This window comes from Diabrotica virgifera, chromosome 10 (genome assembly GCF_917563875.1).
Source record: "Diabrotica virgifera virgifera chromosome 10, PGI_DIABVI_V3a".
In the NCBI taxonomy this organism is placed as follows: Eukaryota; Metazoa; Arthropoda; class Insecta; order Coleoptera; family Chrysomelidae; genus Diabrotica; species Diabrotica virgifera.
Genome location: NC_065452.1, coordinates 79649496 through 79661063, shown reverse-complemented (window position 1 = coordinate 79661063; position 11568 = coordinate 79649496). Strand labels below are relative to the sequence as shown.

Below are 11568 nucleotides of genomic sequence, written 5' to 3'. Positions count from 1 at the left end.
TTTTATGGGGGTTTTGTTCCCTTTAACCCCCCCCCCCCAAACTTTTGGGTACGTTCCAATTAAATTATTTCTGCGGTACCCTTAGTTAAACACTGTGTTTTTAAAACTTTTTTACCTCTTTCTATTTTTTCGATAAAGCTCTTTTTATCAAGATATGGCTTCTTTTTAAAATGGTTCAAAATATACCTAAAAATGTAAATCATAAATAAATTTTCATATTATTAGTCTCTATAATCGTACTTAACCATATACAAATATGTGGTGGATTTGACAAATATTTATTTATTTATTTATTTTCAACGGGACACTGCCCAATAAGATTACAAGTTTATAAGTCCAATATATACATAATACATGTGTCAATAATAATAAAACTACAATAAAATAGTAATAATAAAACAATAATACAATAAAATATAAATATCACAAACTTAATCACATAAATCAGATTCATATATCACAATAATGAATATCCAACAACTACTCAAACAAACAAACGTCTGAGGCCAGAGATGAATTCAGACTTCGGTGCAAAGAAATCTAGATCAGGTTGAGTGTTTGCCCATCTTAGTGCTCGAGATAAAAAGTTGTTATATGCATAGTTGGTTCTATGGATAGGAACATAGAATGTTTGATTTAATCGAGTTCTGCGAAGAGGTACATGGAGACCAACCTGCTCAAGTAGCTGAGGACACAAAACTGTTGAATTAATTATGCCATAGAGCATCCTTGCATCCTTAATTACTCGTCGGTCACGCAATGAGAGAATACCCAATTGGGTTTCAATTTGATAATAATTTAACTGATTTAACTCAAAAGGTATACCCAGTTTATATGCTATGTACCTTAAGAACTTGTGTTGGACTGTCTCGATTTTTGTTATGTAAATATTGTAAGATGGAGACCAAACACAAGAACAATACTCTAGATGAGGTCTAACTAAAGAACAATAGAGTAATTTAATTGCATCAATATTCTGAAAGTCTCTAGTGCATCTTTTTATAAAACCAAGCATTTGTAAAGATTTGGAAATTTTTGATGTATAATGTGATTCAAATAAAAGTTTACAGTCTAAATTAATTCCCAAATCACGAATGTCAGTAACCCAGTCAACAGGAATATTCTGTATATTATAATTATATTCTATTGGGTCTCTCGATCGTCCAAAAGAAATAGCATGACACTTAGATTCATTCAGGGCCATGGCATTCAACATACACCACTCACTCAACCGATCAAGATCATGTTGAAGATTAATACAGTCTTCTGTATTGTTGATAATTGTATAGAACTTTAGATCATCTGCAAAAAGCAGAGGTGAACTGTGTCGGAAGCAGTGGTGTATATCATTGATGAATATGTTAAATAACAGGGGCCCCAAATGTGAACCCTGAGGTACTCCTGAATGAACCTTAATCTCACTGGAAACAAAATCCCTGATACGCACCATCTGAACTCGGTCAATCAAGTATGTTCTCAGCCACTCAAGAAGTGGACCATTAACACCCATTTGTTTAAGTTTAAATATTAAAATATTATGGTTGACCCGATCAAAGGCCTTAGAGAAATCGGTGTATAGTGCATGTACCCTACAACCCCTCTCCAATGCCTTCCTCAGGAAGTCCACAAATACTAGTGTGTTACATTCGGTTGATCTGTTATTCCGAAATCCAAATTGTTGGTCTACTAGTTGTTTTTCAAGTGAAGCTTTAAGATAGTCACATACAAAACATTCAAATATCTTTGGTATTACACTAATTATACTAATGGGCCTGTAATTATTCACCAATGAATTATCTCCCGCTTTATAAATGGGTGCTAAAAAACTATTTTTCCAACATTCTGGAAATTCACCCGTATTTAAGGATAGATTAAAGATGTGAAAAAGAGGTCTGGATAATATAAAACAACAGTTCTTGAGAAAGCTAGGAGGCAATCCATCAGGACCAGGACCCTTATTCGCATCCAGTTCTGATAATTTTAGATAAATATCAGATATAGTTATGTTGAAACCAGTCAGATTAGTAAGACCAAATGTAGGTGAGTCACTGGGTATGACACATATTTGAGTGGAATATACTGTAGAAAAATATTCTGCAAAAAGATTTACAATATCTGGTCCATGACCGGATTCAACACCACCATACCTCAACACAGCGGGCATAGCCCTAATAGCACAAGGACGTCCAATGGACGTCCATTGGACGTCCTTCACGGACTTTAGGGACGTCCATTGGACGTCCGTTTTCGTCCGAGGAACGTCCTTTATACGTCCTATTTTGGTCCAAATGTCGCGCTACCGAACGTCCATTGGACGTCCATCTAAGGTCCGAGGGGACGTATATTGGACCTTAATCGGACGTAATTTGGACCTTGATCGGACGTCCTAGGGGACGTAAATTGGACCTTAATCGGACGTAAATAGGACATAAATTGGACCTTAATCGGACGTAAATTGGACCTTAATCGGACATAAATTGGACCTTAATCGGACGTAAATTGGACCTTAATCGGACGTAAATTGGACCTTAATAGGACGTAAATTGGACCTTAATGGGACGTAAATGGGACCTTAATCGGACGTAAATTGGACCTTAACCGGACGTAAATTGGACTTTAATAGGACGTAAATTGGACCTTAATCGGACGTAAATGGGACCTTAATCGGACGTAAATTGGACCTTAATCGGACGTAAATTGGACCTTAATCGGACGTAAATTGGACCTTAATAGGACGTAAATTGGACCTTAATCGGACGTAAATGGGACCTTAATCGGACGTAAATTGGACCTTAATCGGAAGTAAATTGGACCTTAACCGGACGATCTAGGGGACGTGAATTGGACCTTAACAGGACGTCCAATTTTGGTCCAAATGCCACGTTGCCAAACGCCCAATGGAGGTCCACTTAACATCCGAAGGGACGTTCGGTGGACGTCAATTGGGCCTTCATAGGACGTCCCAGTTTGGTCCAATGTCTTGCTGCCGAACATCCATCTAATGTCGTGGGAAATAAAAAATATATTTTTTAAGGAACTTATATTACATCTTATATTAAATTACAATTATTGGATATTACATTATTTACATTAAATTACAATACACTTCTCCAAGAAATTAACGCACCACCTTAAATATGGGGTATTTTTGATGTCTCTTATTTCCTAAACCTGTTGTTTCATCTAAGTGATTTTTTTATAATATTATAGCCTAGGCTATAGGTTACCTCCTTAAGCTTGTCATGCACAGGGAGCTATGCTGTAATATATGTACATTATATCATATCGCTCTCTATAGTAATGAGTGAGCCTGCAGACAGAAAACAAATGGTTCCATATGTGCAGGCTCACTCATTACTATAGAGTGCGATGTGATATAATATATATTACAGTATAGCTCCCCGTGCATGACAAGCATAAGGAGGTACTTAACCTATAGCCTAGGGCCTAGGCTAGAATATTATAAAAAAATCACTTAGATGCAACAACATGTTTAGGAAATTCGAGACATCAAAAATGCCCAATTTTTAAGGTGGTGCGTAATCGGCTGTATATACAGGGTGTAACAAAAATACACGTCATAAATTAAATCACATATTCTGGGACCAAAAATAGTTTGAATGAACCTAACTTACCTTAGTACAAATATGCACATAAAAAAAGTTACAGCCCTTTGAAATTACAAAATGAAAATCGATTTTTTCGATTATATCGAAAACTATTAGCGATTTTTTATTGAAAATGGACATGTGGCAGTATTATGGCAGGAATATCTTAAAGAAAAATTATGGTGAAATTTGTGCACCCCATAAAAATTTTATGGGTGTTTTGATCCCTTAGATCCTCCCAAACTTTTGTGTATGTTCCAATTCAATTTTATTATTGTGGTACCATTAGTTAAATTCAATATTTTTGTTTCTTAGTATTTTTCAGATAAGGCAGTTTTTATCGAGTTGTGACTTCTTTTTTAACATGTCTACATAAAAATTTTATGGGGGTTTTGTTCCTTTAAACCCCCCAAATGTTTGTGTACGTTCCAATTAAACTATTACTGAGGTACCATTAGTTAAACAGAATGTTTTTAAAACTTTTTTGCCTCTTTGTATTTTTTCGATAAGGCACATTTTATCGAGATCTGGCTTCTTTTTTAATATGGTTCAAAATATCCCTAAAAATGTAAAGCATAAATAAGTCTGCATATTATTACCAAGTCTCCATAATCGTACTTAACCATATACAAATATGTGGTGGATTTGACAAATATTCAAAATATTTCGATAAAAATTGACTTTTCGAAAAAGCAATGAGGCAAAAAAGTTTTTAAAACGTTGTGTTTAAATGGTACTACAATAATAATTAAATTGAAACGTGCACAAAAGTTTGGGGGGGTTTAAAGGAACAAAACCCCCATAAAATTTTTATGTGGTGTCCAAATTTTACTATAGTTTTTTCGTAAGATACTGCTGCCATAATAATGCCACATGTCCATTTTCAATAAAAAATCTCTAATAGTTTGCGATATATTGGAAAAAATCACTTCATCTTGTAACTTCAAATGAGTGATAAAGGCACAGAGACTTAGATGGCGAGGTCACATTGAAAGGATGCCAAACACGAGGACTCCAAAAATGGTACTAAACTACACTACAGCTTCAAGAAAGAGAAGAGGAAGGCCGAAAAATAGATGGAAGCAAGAGGTCGAAAAAGATTTGGAAAAAATGGTGCTACAGGGTCAGAAAAGAAAAATGAATAACAGGAAGGAATGGAGAAAAATCACATATCAAGCCAGAGAAGATCTCAGTACATAAAGAAACGTGAAAATGAAGAAAAAAAACAAACTTTTCAAGCCATGGGCCTCTAAGACCCTTGGTGCTATTATATATATATAACTTCAAAGGGCTGTAACTTTTCTTGTGTGCACATTTGTACTAAGGTAAGTTAGGTCCAATCAAACTATTTTTGGTCCCAGAATATGTGATTAAATTTATGACCTGTATTTTTGTTACACCCTGTATATATCTACATACTTCGTCTAATTTACTAACTGTTGCGCGTCATCCGCGTCGTAGCCTGTGAGGTCGCATGATACCAACACGAAATATTTAGGCGGTAGGTGTGTTCTTTTTTAGAATCACTTTGCCGAGTACACTGGAATTACAGCCACTAGACATATTTTATTATATACGCGTAGAAATAATATTTGAAGATTTCTATTAATGTTAACCTAAAGAAATACACAATAATATGTTTCATTTAATTTGTATAAATGGATTATAAAGCGTTTTTATGAAGCAGATTTGTTCGGATCACACTGTAACTGTAATCGAACGAAGGTGACATTTTAGAATAAATTGGTAACATTTATTTGACAGTTACGGTGATGACACTTCATATTTGTTTATATTCTTTACTATAAGTATCTGTTTTATTTATTATATTTACTGTTTTTATTATTTACTTTACTATAAAAAGATCCTCTACTATAAAAATATAAATTTCACCTAATTTTATAACGACTTGGAATAATCGAGGTATCTGACAACTTTTTTAGTTGTTATTGTAGACATACTTATACAAAGAAACCTACCGGCTTTTTGCCAAGAGTTCGGAGCCGTTTTTTAATTATTAACAATGCAGTGCAAAAACTCTTGCACTGCAAATCTTAAAAGATTATAACTTAATTCTTGTTCTCTATTTCTTAAGTTTTTACTTATTTACATTGAATATTAATTTGTTTTGTTGTATAATCCACGTTTACAATAATTATGTGACATATTTGATTTAAAATGGATTCAGGATCTTTTTATACTTTGGCAACTATGTCAACTTAGATCTCTGGCGTAGATAATGACGTGCAACAGTAAGTAAATTAGATGGACTGTAGGTTATATTTGGTTCTTGGGACATCAAAGTATATTTTTTAGACATTCTTAGTCACTGATGTGACATACCTCCGATTTGTTTTTTCATGAGTTTTGTAAGAGAGACTAAAAACTTTTTTTATAGTCACCTCCTGTTTTCATATATTTTTTGACATGTTTTGTAGTAAATTCAACTATCTATTTACTACAAAACATGTCAAAATTTACATGTGAAAGCAGATGATCCTAAAAATGGTTTTTCGTCTCCTACAAAATTCATGAAAAAGCAGATAGGAGAATTATTGTACATTACAATTCTCTGATGTTTGGGAAAAAGGGCTTAAGTCAGAATTGCACATTGATAATGTTTTGATGATTTCTACAGTACTGTAGTAGATTCTACTGTACATACAGTTTACATCTACAACAGTTTTTTTCTAGTCCAGAAATCATCAAAACATTATCAATGTGCAATTCTGACTTAAGTCCTTTTTGCCAAACATAAAAAAACAATCTGGTCATAACTGACCAATGAGCAATTTTAATTTAACCTAAATTACTACTGTTTCTTAAAATGAAGAGCTTACCCCATAGCGTCTCTTATCTAATCTAACAAGATCGTGCACTATTCTAACATACACAGGCACAGCACACAAGCACTATGCTCCGTTTTTCACTATCACCTATCACTCAAACTAGTTCAAAAGGATTTGTCCTCTTCAATCTTCTAGTTTGCCCAGTAGTATCGAGGAGCTGGATTTCCTCGATATTCTTGAACTTATGAAGTTGATGCTCGTGACCCTGCTATCTTCTTGATATTTGTTGATAAAGTAATAACTTATTATGCATGGACAATGTGGACTTTCTTCCAACTAGCCAATACACTTTTTATATTTCTCTTTTGCCTTTCATAGCCACAAGGCTATACATTTCCTTCTTGGTTTTTTTTGTAGGCCACTTTCAGCTGATTCTAAAAAAAATTAAAATGAACGGTAATTTTTCTATTCTTTACAATTAAAAATCAAAAGAAATAGGTACCTATTTACAGGTAATAATATGCATGTATAAATGATTCGTTTCATAAAGAATAAAGAAAATTGAAAACGGATTTTATAATACTTACAAAATTGTTTAAACAAGAGATCTAGCCAGAGCCCAGAGCAAAAACTAGCAGACAGTACAGCAAAAAAGCCACTAATTTCCATTTCCCACACCCCCTTATCGATGCATTTTTTTCCAATCAAAATTTTTACTTTACTAAATTTTTAGGTTATCGGTTATGTTATGAAAATGAAATGTGATGACCAATGACCACGAGACGCTACATAGATACTCGCGCGGCAAATTTGAAAATGAACGCAAATTGAACAGTACAATAAATAGCCTCTCTTAAAATCTTGTAATGGAAAATTTTACCCCTCCAGGAAGACATTGTACTATGTTCATAGAATATCTTGTGGTAACTTTCCACCCATAATTTAATCAGATAGATGTTCACGGGGAATAGAACGGTAGTACCTACATTCCTGGAATGTTTTGTGTTGTTAGGATTAAACTTTTATTTTATTTATTCTTGAATATTTCCTATTGTTAAACATTGTAACCAATAATTTACAAATAAGATTTTCATTACATTACATAAAATCAAAAACATTTTTTGGATATTAAACTATATAGTTTGTTTATAATTAATAATTGTATATACAATTTTGAATTAAGATTTAATCTTTTCGATTTAAACTACAGTAAAACCTGTGTTACCGGCCCCCTGCAAACACCGGCCACCTGTACTAACGGTCAGTTTAAAAATTCCCCAAACCAATTACAGTAAAACCTGTCAGTAACGGCCACTAAAAATGAAAAAGCTATTGGCCGATATAGAAAGGTGACCGGTATTGCCAGTTTTTGTAGTCTAGATATAATTGGTTTGGGGAATATTTAAACTGGCCGTTAGTACAGGTGGCCAGTAACACAAGTTTTACTGTATATCTAGACTACAAAAACTGGCAATAACGGCCACCTTTCTATATCGGCCAATAGTTCTTTCATTTTAGTGGCCGTTACTGACAGGTTTGACTGTATTTCATTAACGTAAAGTTAACGCGTAAGTTAATATTTTATTGAATTATTTTGCTATTTGATCCCGTAATTGGTATAATGTGTCCAATATAATATATAAGCGTTCATAAAACGTCCGTATTTCGTCCAGTATGGACGTCCAAAGGACGTTCAACGTCGGACGTCCAAAGGACGTCCATATTTATTCCGTCCGAAGGACGTCCAACGTCGGACGTCCAAAGGACGTCCATATTTATTCCTTCCGAAGGACGTCCAAAATGGGACGTCCAAAGGACGTCCGTTTATAGTCCATGGACGTAAGGACCAAAAATGGACGTATTTTGGACGTCCAAAGGACGTCGTGTGCTATTAGGGAGAGGGCTTTCCTCTCCGTGAATTCACAAACGACCAAAATCCCTTCAAATTATTTCTTATTGATAATTCTGTTAAGTAAATATGATTTCTGTAGCTTTCAGCTTTTAACAATTTACAATTAGCCCTCAGCTGTGAAAAAGTCTGATAATCCAGAACTGATTTAGATAAAAGATATTTTTTGTGAGCTTTCTTTTTCTCAACTATCCGGTTCTTAACTCTAAAGAGAACCAAGGAGGGAATCTACGTTTTGAATACCTTTTTAGGGGGATGAATAACCCTAACAACACACAACATTCCAGGAATGTACTACCAAAGTTCTATCAATATTTGAATGTCCTGGACATTTAGGGAACATTCGGTGAACATCTGTTTAAATTATTCCTGGAATGTTACCATAAGACATTCTGTGAACATACTACCAATGTTCCTATATTTTAAGTTGCGAAATAATACATACGTGTAAGAGATACAACATTACTTATAACATACCAGACAAACTAAGTGACATTTTAGGCCTACAGTGCAATAATATGTCAAATTTAAAGAGTTTCCCAAGATTATAAACATACAAATGTAATAAAAATTATTGTTCGCGAATATTCAATTTGGAATGCGATTTTGTTAATAAAAAAAATACTTATAACTTATGCAAAACCCAAGAGAGGCATTTATATTTATTTCTTTTGCGTTCATTTTCAAATTCGCCGTGCATATATTTTTGTGCATGGCGCTTGAGAGGGCATCACGTGACTAAAAACGACCAACCAACGACCTCGCTTCGGCCATCTTGGCATCTTCATCTTGGCGACCTTGCCTTGCCGTGGATTGTTTTTAGTTGTATGTATTATTTGTGCTTTTTAAGAATATTTTTTTAATTCGGATACTTTTATAATAGCTTTAATAGTATTATTAACATAGTGCATAAAATGGTGTCCTGTTTTTAACGCAGTTGGAGTAGCAGAGACAAATGTAGATAAAAAAATCTGCAGGAATAACGTTTCAATTATGACAGAAGCTCAAAACAAATGACTGTGAATGAAAAGCCCTATTAAAAGGTTAGTATGCAAATATGTAAACGAAAGCATGCCCTGTATTTCAGAAAATAAATTAATACTATTAATACCCTAATAATACTATTCATAAAAAATCTTTTAAGTAACGTAGATATAACAACGTGAATAAAAGGCATAAATCAGAAGAATTATTATTTTATTTTATAAGTTAATAATTGGTCATATCCATTTATTATTTTAATAATAATTGTGAATAAGCCACAAACTTCGCTTATTCCTAACTAAAATAGTAAATAGAGATAGGTAATAACAAAAGGATTTGTAAAACTAAAATAATTCTTTTTGCGTTTTTGCTAGTGTATGCGTTTATAAATAGGATGGTAGACCACACACTATAATATGCAGTACCAACTAATGAATACACAGAATATTATAGTCGATTTGCTAAACTCAGTCTCAGTACTAATTACTGTAATTTTGGCAAAATTGGCCAAAAACAAAAAAAATTACCTACTAAAATCACTAGCCAGTTGTGTCTGAGTTTGGGGAACCGACTATACTAATAAACAATTTCTAAGCTGTTTTATAATAATTTTGTGAGTTCATTAATCATATTTTTTATTTAAAACTAAAATTTGTTAATAATGCTTAGTAATGCATATATTTTGTATTTTTAGCTTTCCAGAAGATCCTGCGAAGAAGACATGAAGTATAGATCAGATTTGTTAATAGAGGAGTATGTTCAAAACACTTTTTAGAAAAAGATATTGACAGAACTTCACTTTCATCTGTTCGTTTGAGAGACTGTGCTGTTCCAATAGCTTATGTCACACAGGTATATGCATAACCTAATTAATAATACAGTCCGTACAATATAGATACTGTTGTAATTCATTATCTACATCGGAGATCTAAGTTGACATTGTTGCCCAACTACAAAAAATTTTTGAATTCATTTTAAGTCAAATATATCACATAATTATTGCGAAGTAGATTATACAACAAAACAGATTAATATTCAATGTAAATAAATAAAAACATCAGAAATCGAAAACAAGAATTAAGGTATAATCTTATGTTACAGTTATTAAGGTACCAAGGGTATTATAGGGATATACGTTGACCGAAAGCGTTATTATTATAATACCTGTGGTGCCTTCAACGTTTAATGCCCGACTAAATTATTCTTTATATGCGAAAAATTTGAATGAATTTTGAATTGATTAGTTTTTAAATAAGTACATTTACCAGTAACAGTAGTAACGTAATTGTGGTAACCATAGTTTTACTTAGGTTGATATTTGTCAACTTGACAGTATCTAAGTCGTTATTTAAATTTAATGCCCAAGGGCGTTATATCGTACTTAACAGACTTCGAAATGTCATTATTTGTCAAATAATGTACCAGTAGGACATTAAAGTAAATAATAAAAACAATAAATATAATGAATACTAAATACTTATTTGTTTGTGAAAAATCTATTTCTTTGTGGCTTTTTTGTAATTAATTATTCTAATGGGGAAATAAGCCACAATTTACTTGAAAAAATAATTTTATTAAGGTTTCTACTTCCACATCGGATGTCGTTGTCAAAATACAAAATGTTCATTATTATTATTTTATTTATTAAATATTATTTATTATTTATTTAAATATTATTTAATATTTATTTTTTTATTATTATTATTTATGCATATTATTACCTGTAAATAATATTTCTTCTGATTGTTAATTGTAAAGGATAGAAAAATTACCTTTTATTTTATTTTCTTTTAGAATCAGCTGAGAGAAGTGGTCTACAAAAAACCAGAAAGGAAACGGAATATGTGGCTACGAAAAGCAAAAGAAAGGTTTACAAAGCAAATGTGACACATTTTTTTATAATATTTAGGAATGTCAGCAAATTACATTAAAAAATGTATGTAAAGATTTTTTGCAATAAAAATGTTTATATTTATCAAGGATGTATTATTTGGTATGGCCATATATCGTCAGTGATGTGACAGTACCTCCTATCTGTTTTTTTCAAGAGATTTGTAAGATAGACTAAAAACTTGTTTCGGCCACCTCCTGTTTTCATATATTTTTTGACTTGTTTTGCAGTAAATTCAACTATCTATTTACTACAAAAAAAGTCAGAATACGTACGAAACCAGAAAGTGACCTTAAAAAATGTTTTTCGTCTCCTGCAAACCTCATGAAAAAACATATAGGAGGTATTGTCACATTACTGACGATATATTTCAGTGAATGTCTAAAA

The 11568-nt window shown here is 32.6% G+C and overlaps 1 long non-coding RNA gene across 1 annotated transcript; it reads left to right on the top strand.

Moving 5' to 3' along the window:
- Positions 1 to 6315: 6315 nt before the first annotated feature.
- On the top strand, positions 6316 to 11265 carry LOC126878728 (uncharacterized). The gene is made up of 3 exons (XR_007695749.1): positions 6316 to 9349; positions 9985 to 10142; positions 11085 to 11265. It is a non-coding gene; the product is annotated as an uncharacterized LOC126878728 (long non-coding RNA).
- Positions 11266 to 11568: the final 303 nt, after the last annotated feature.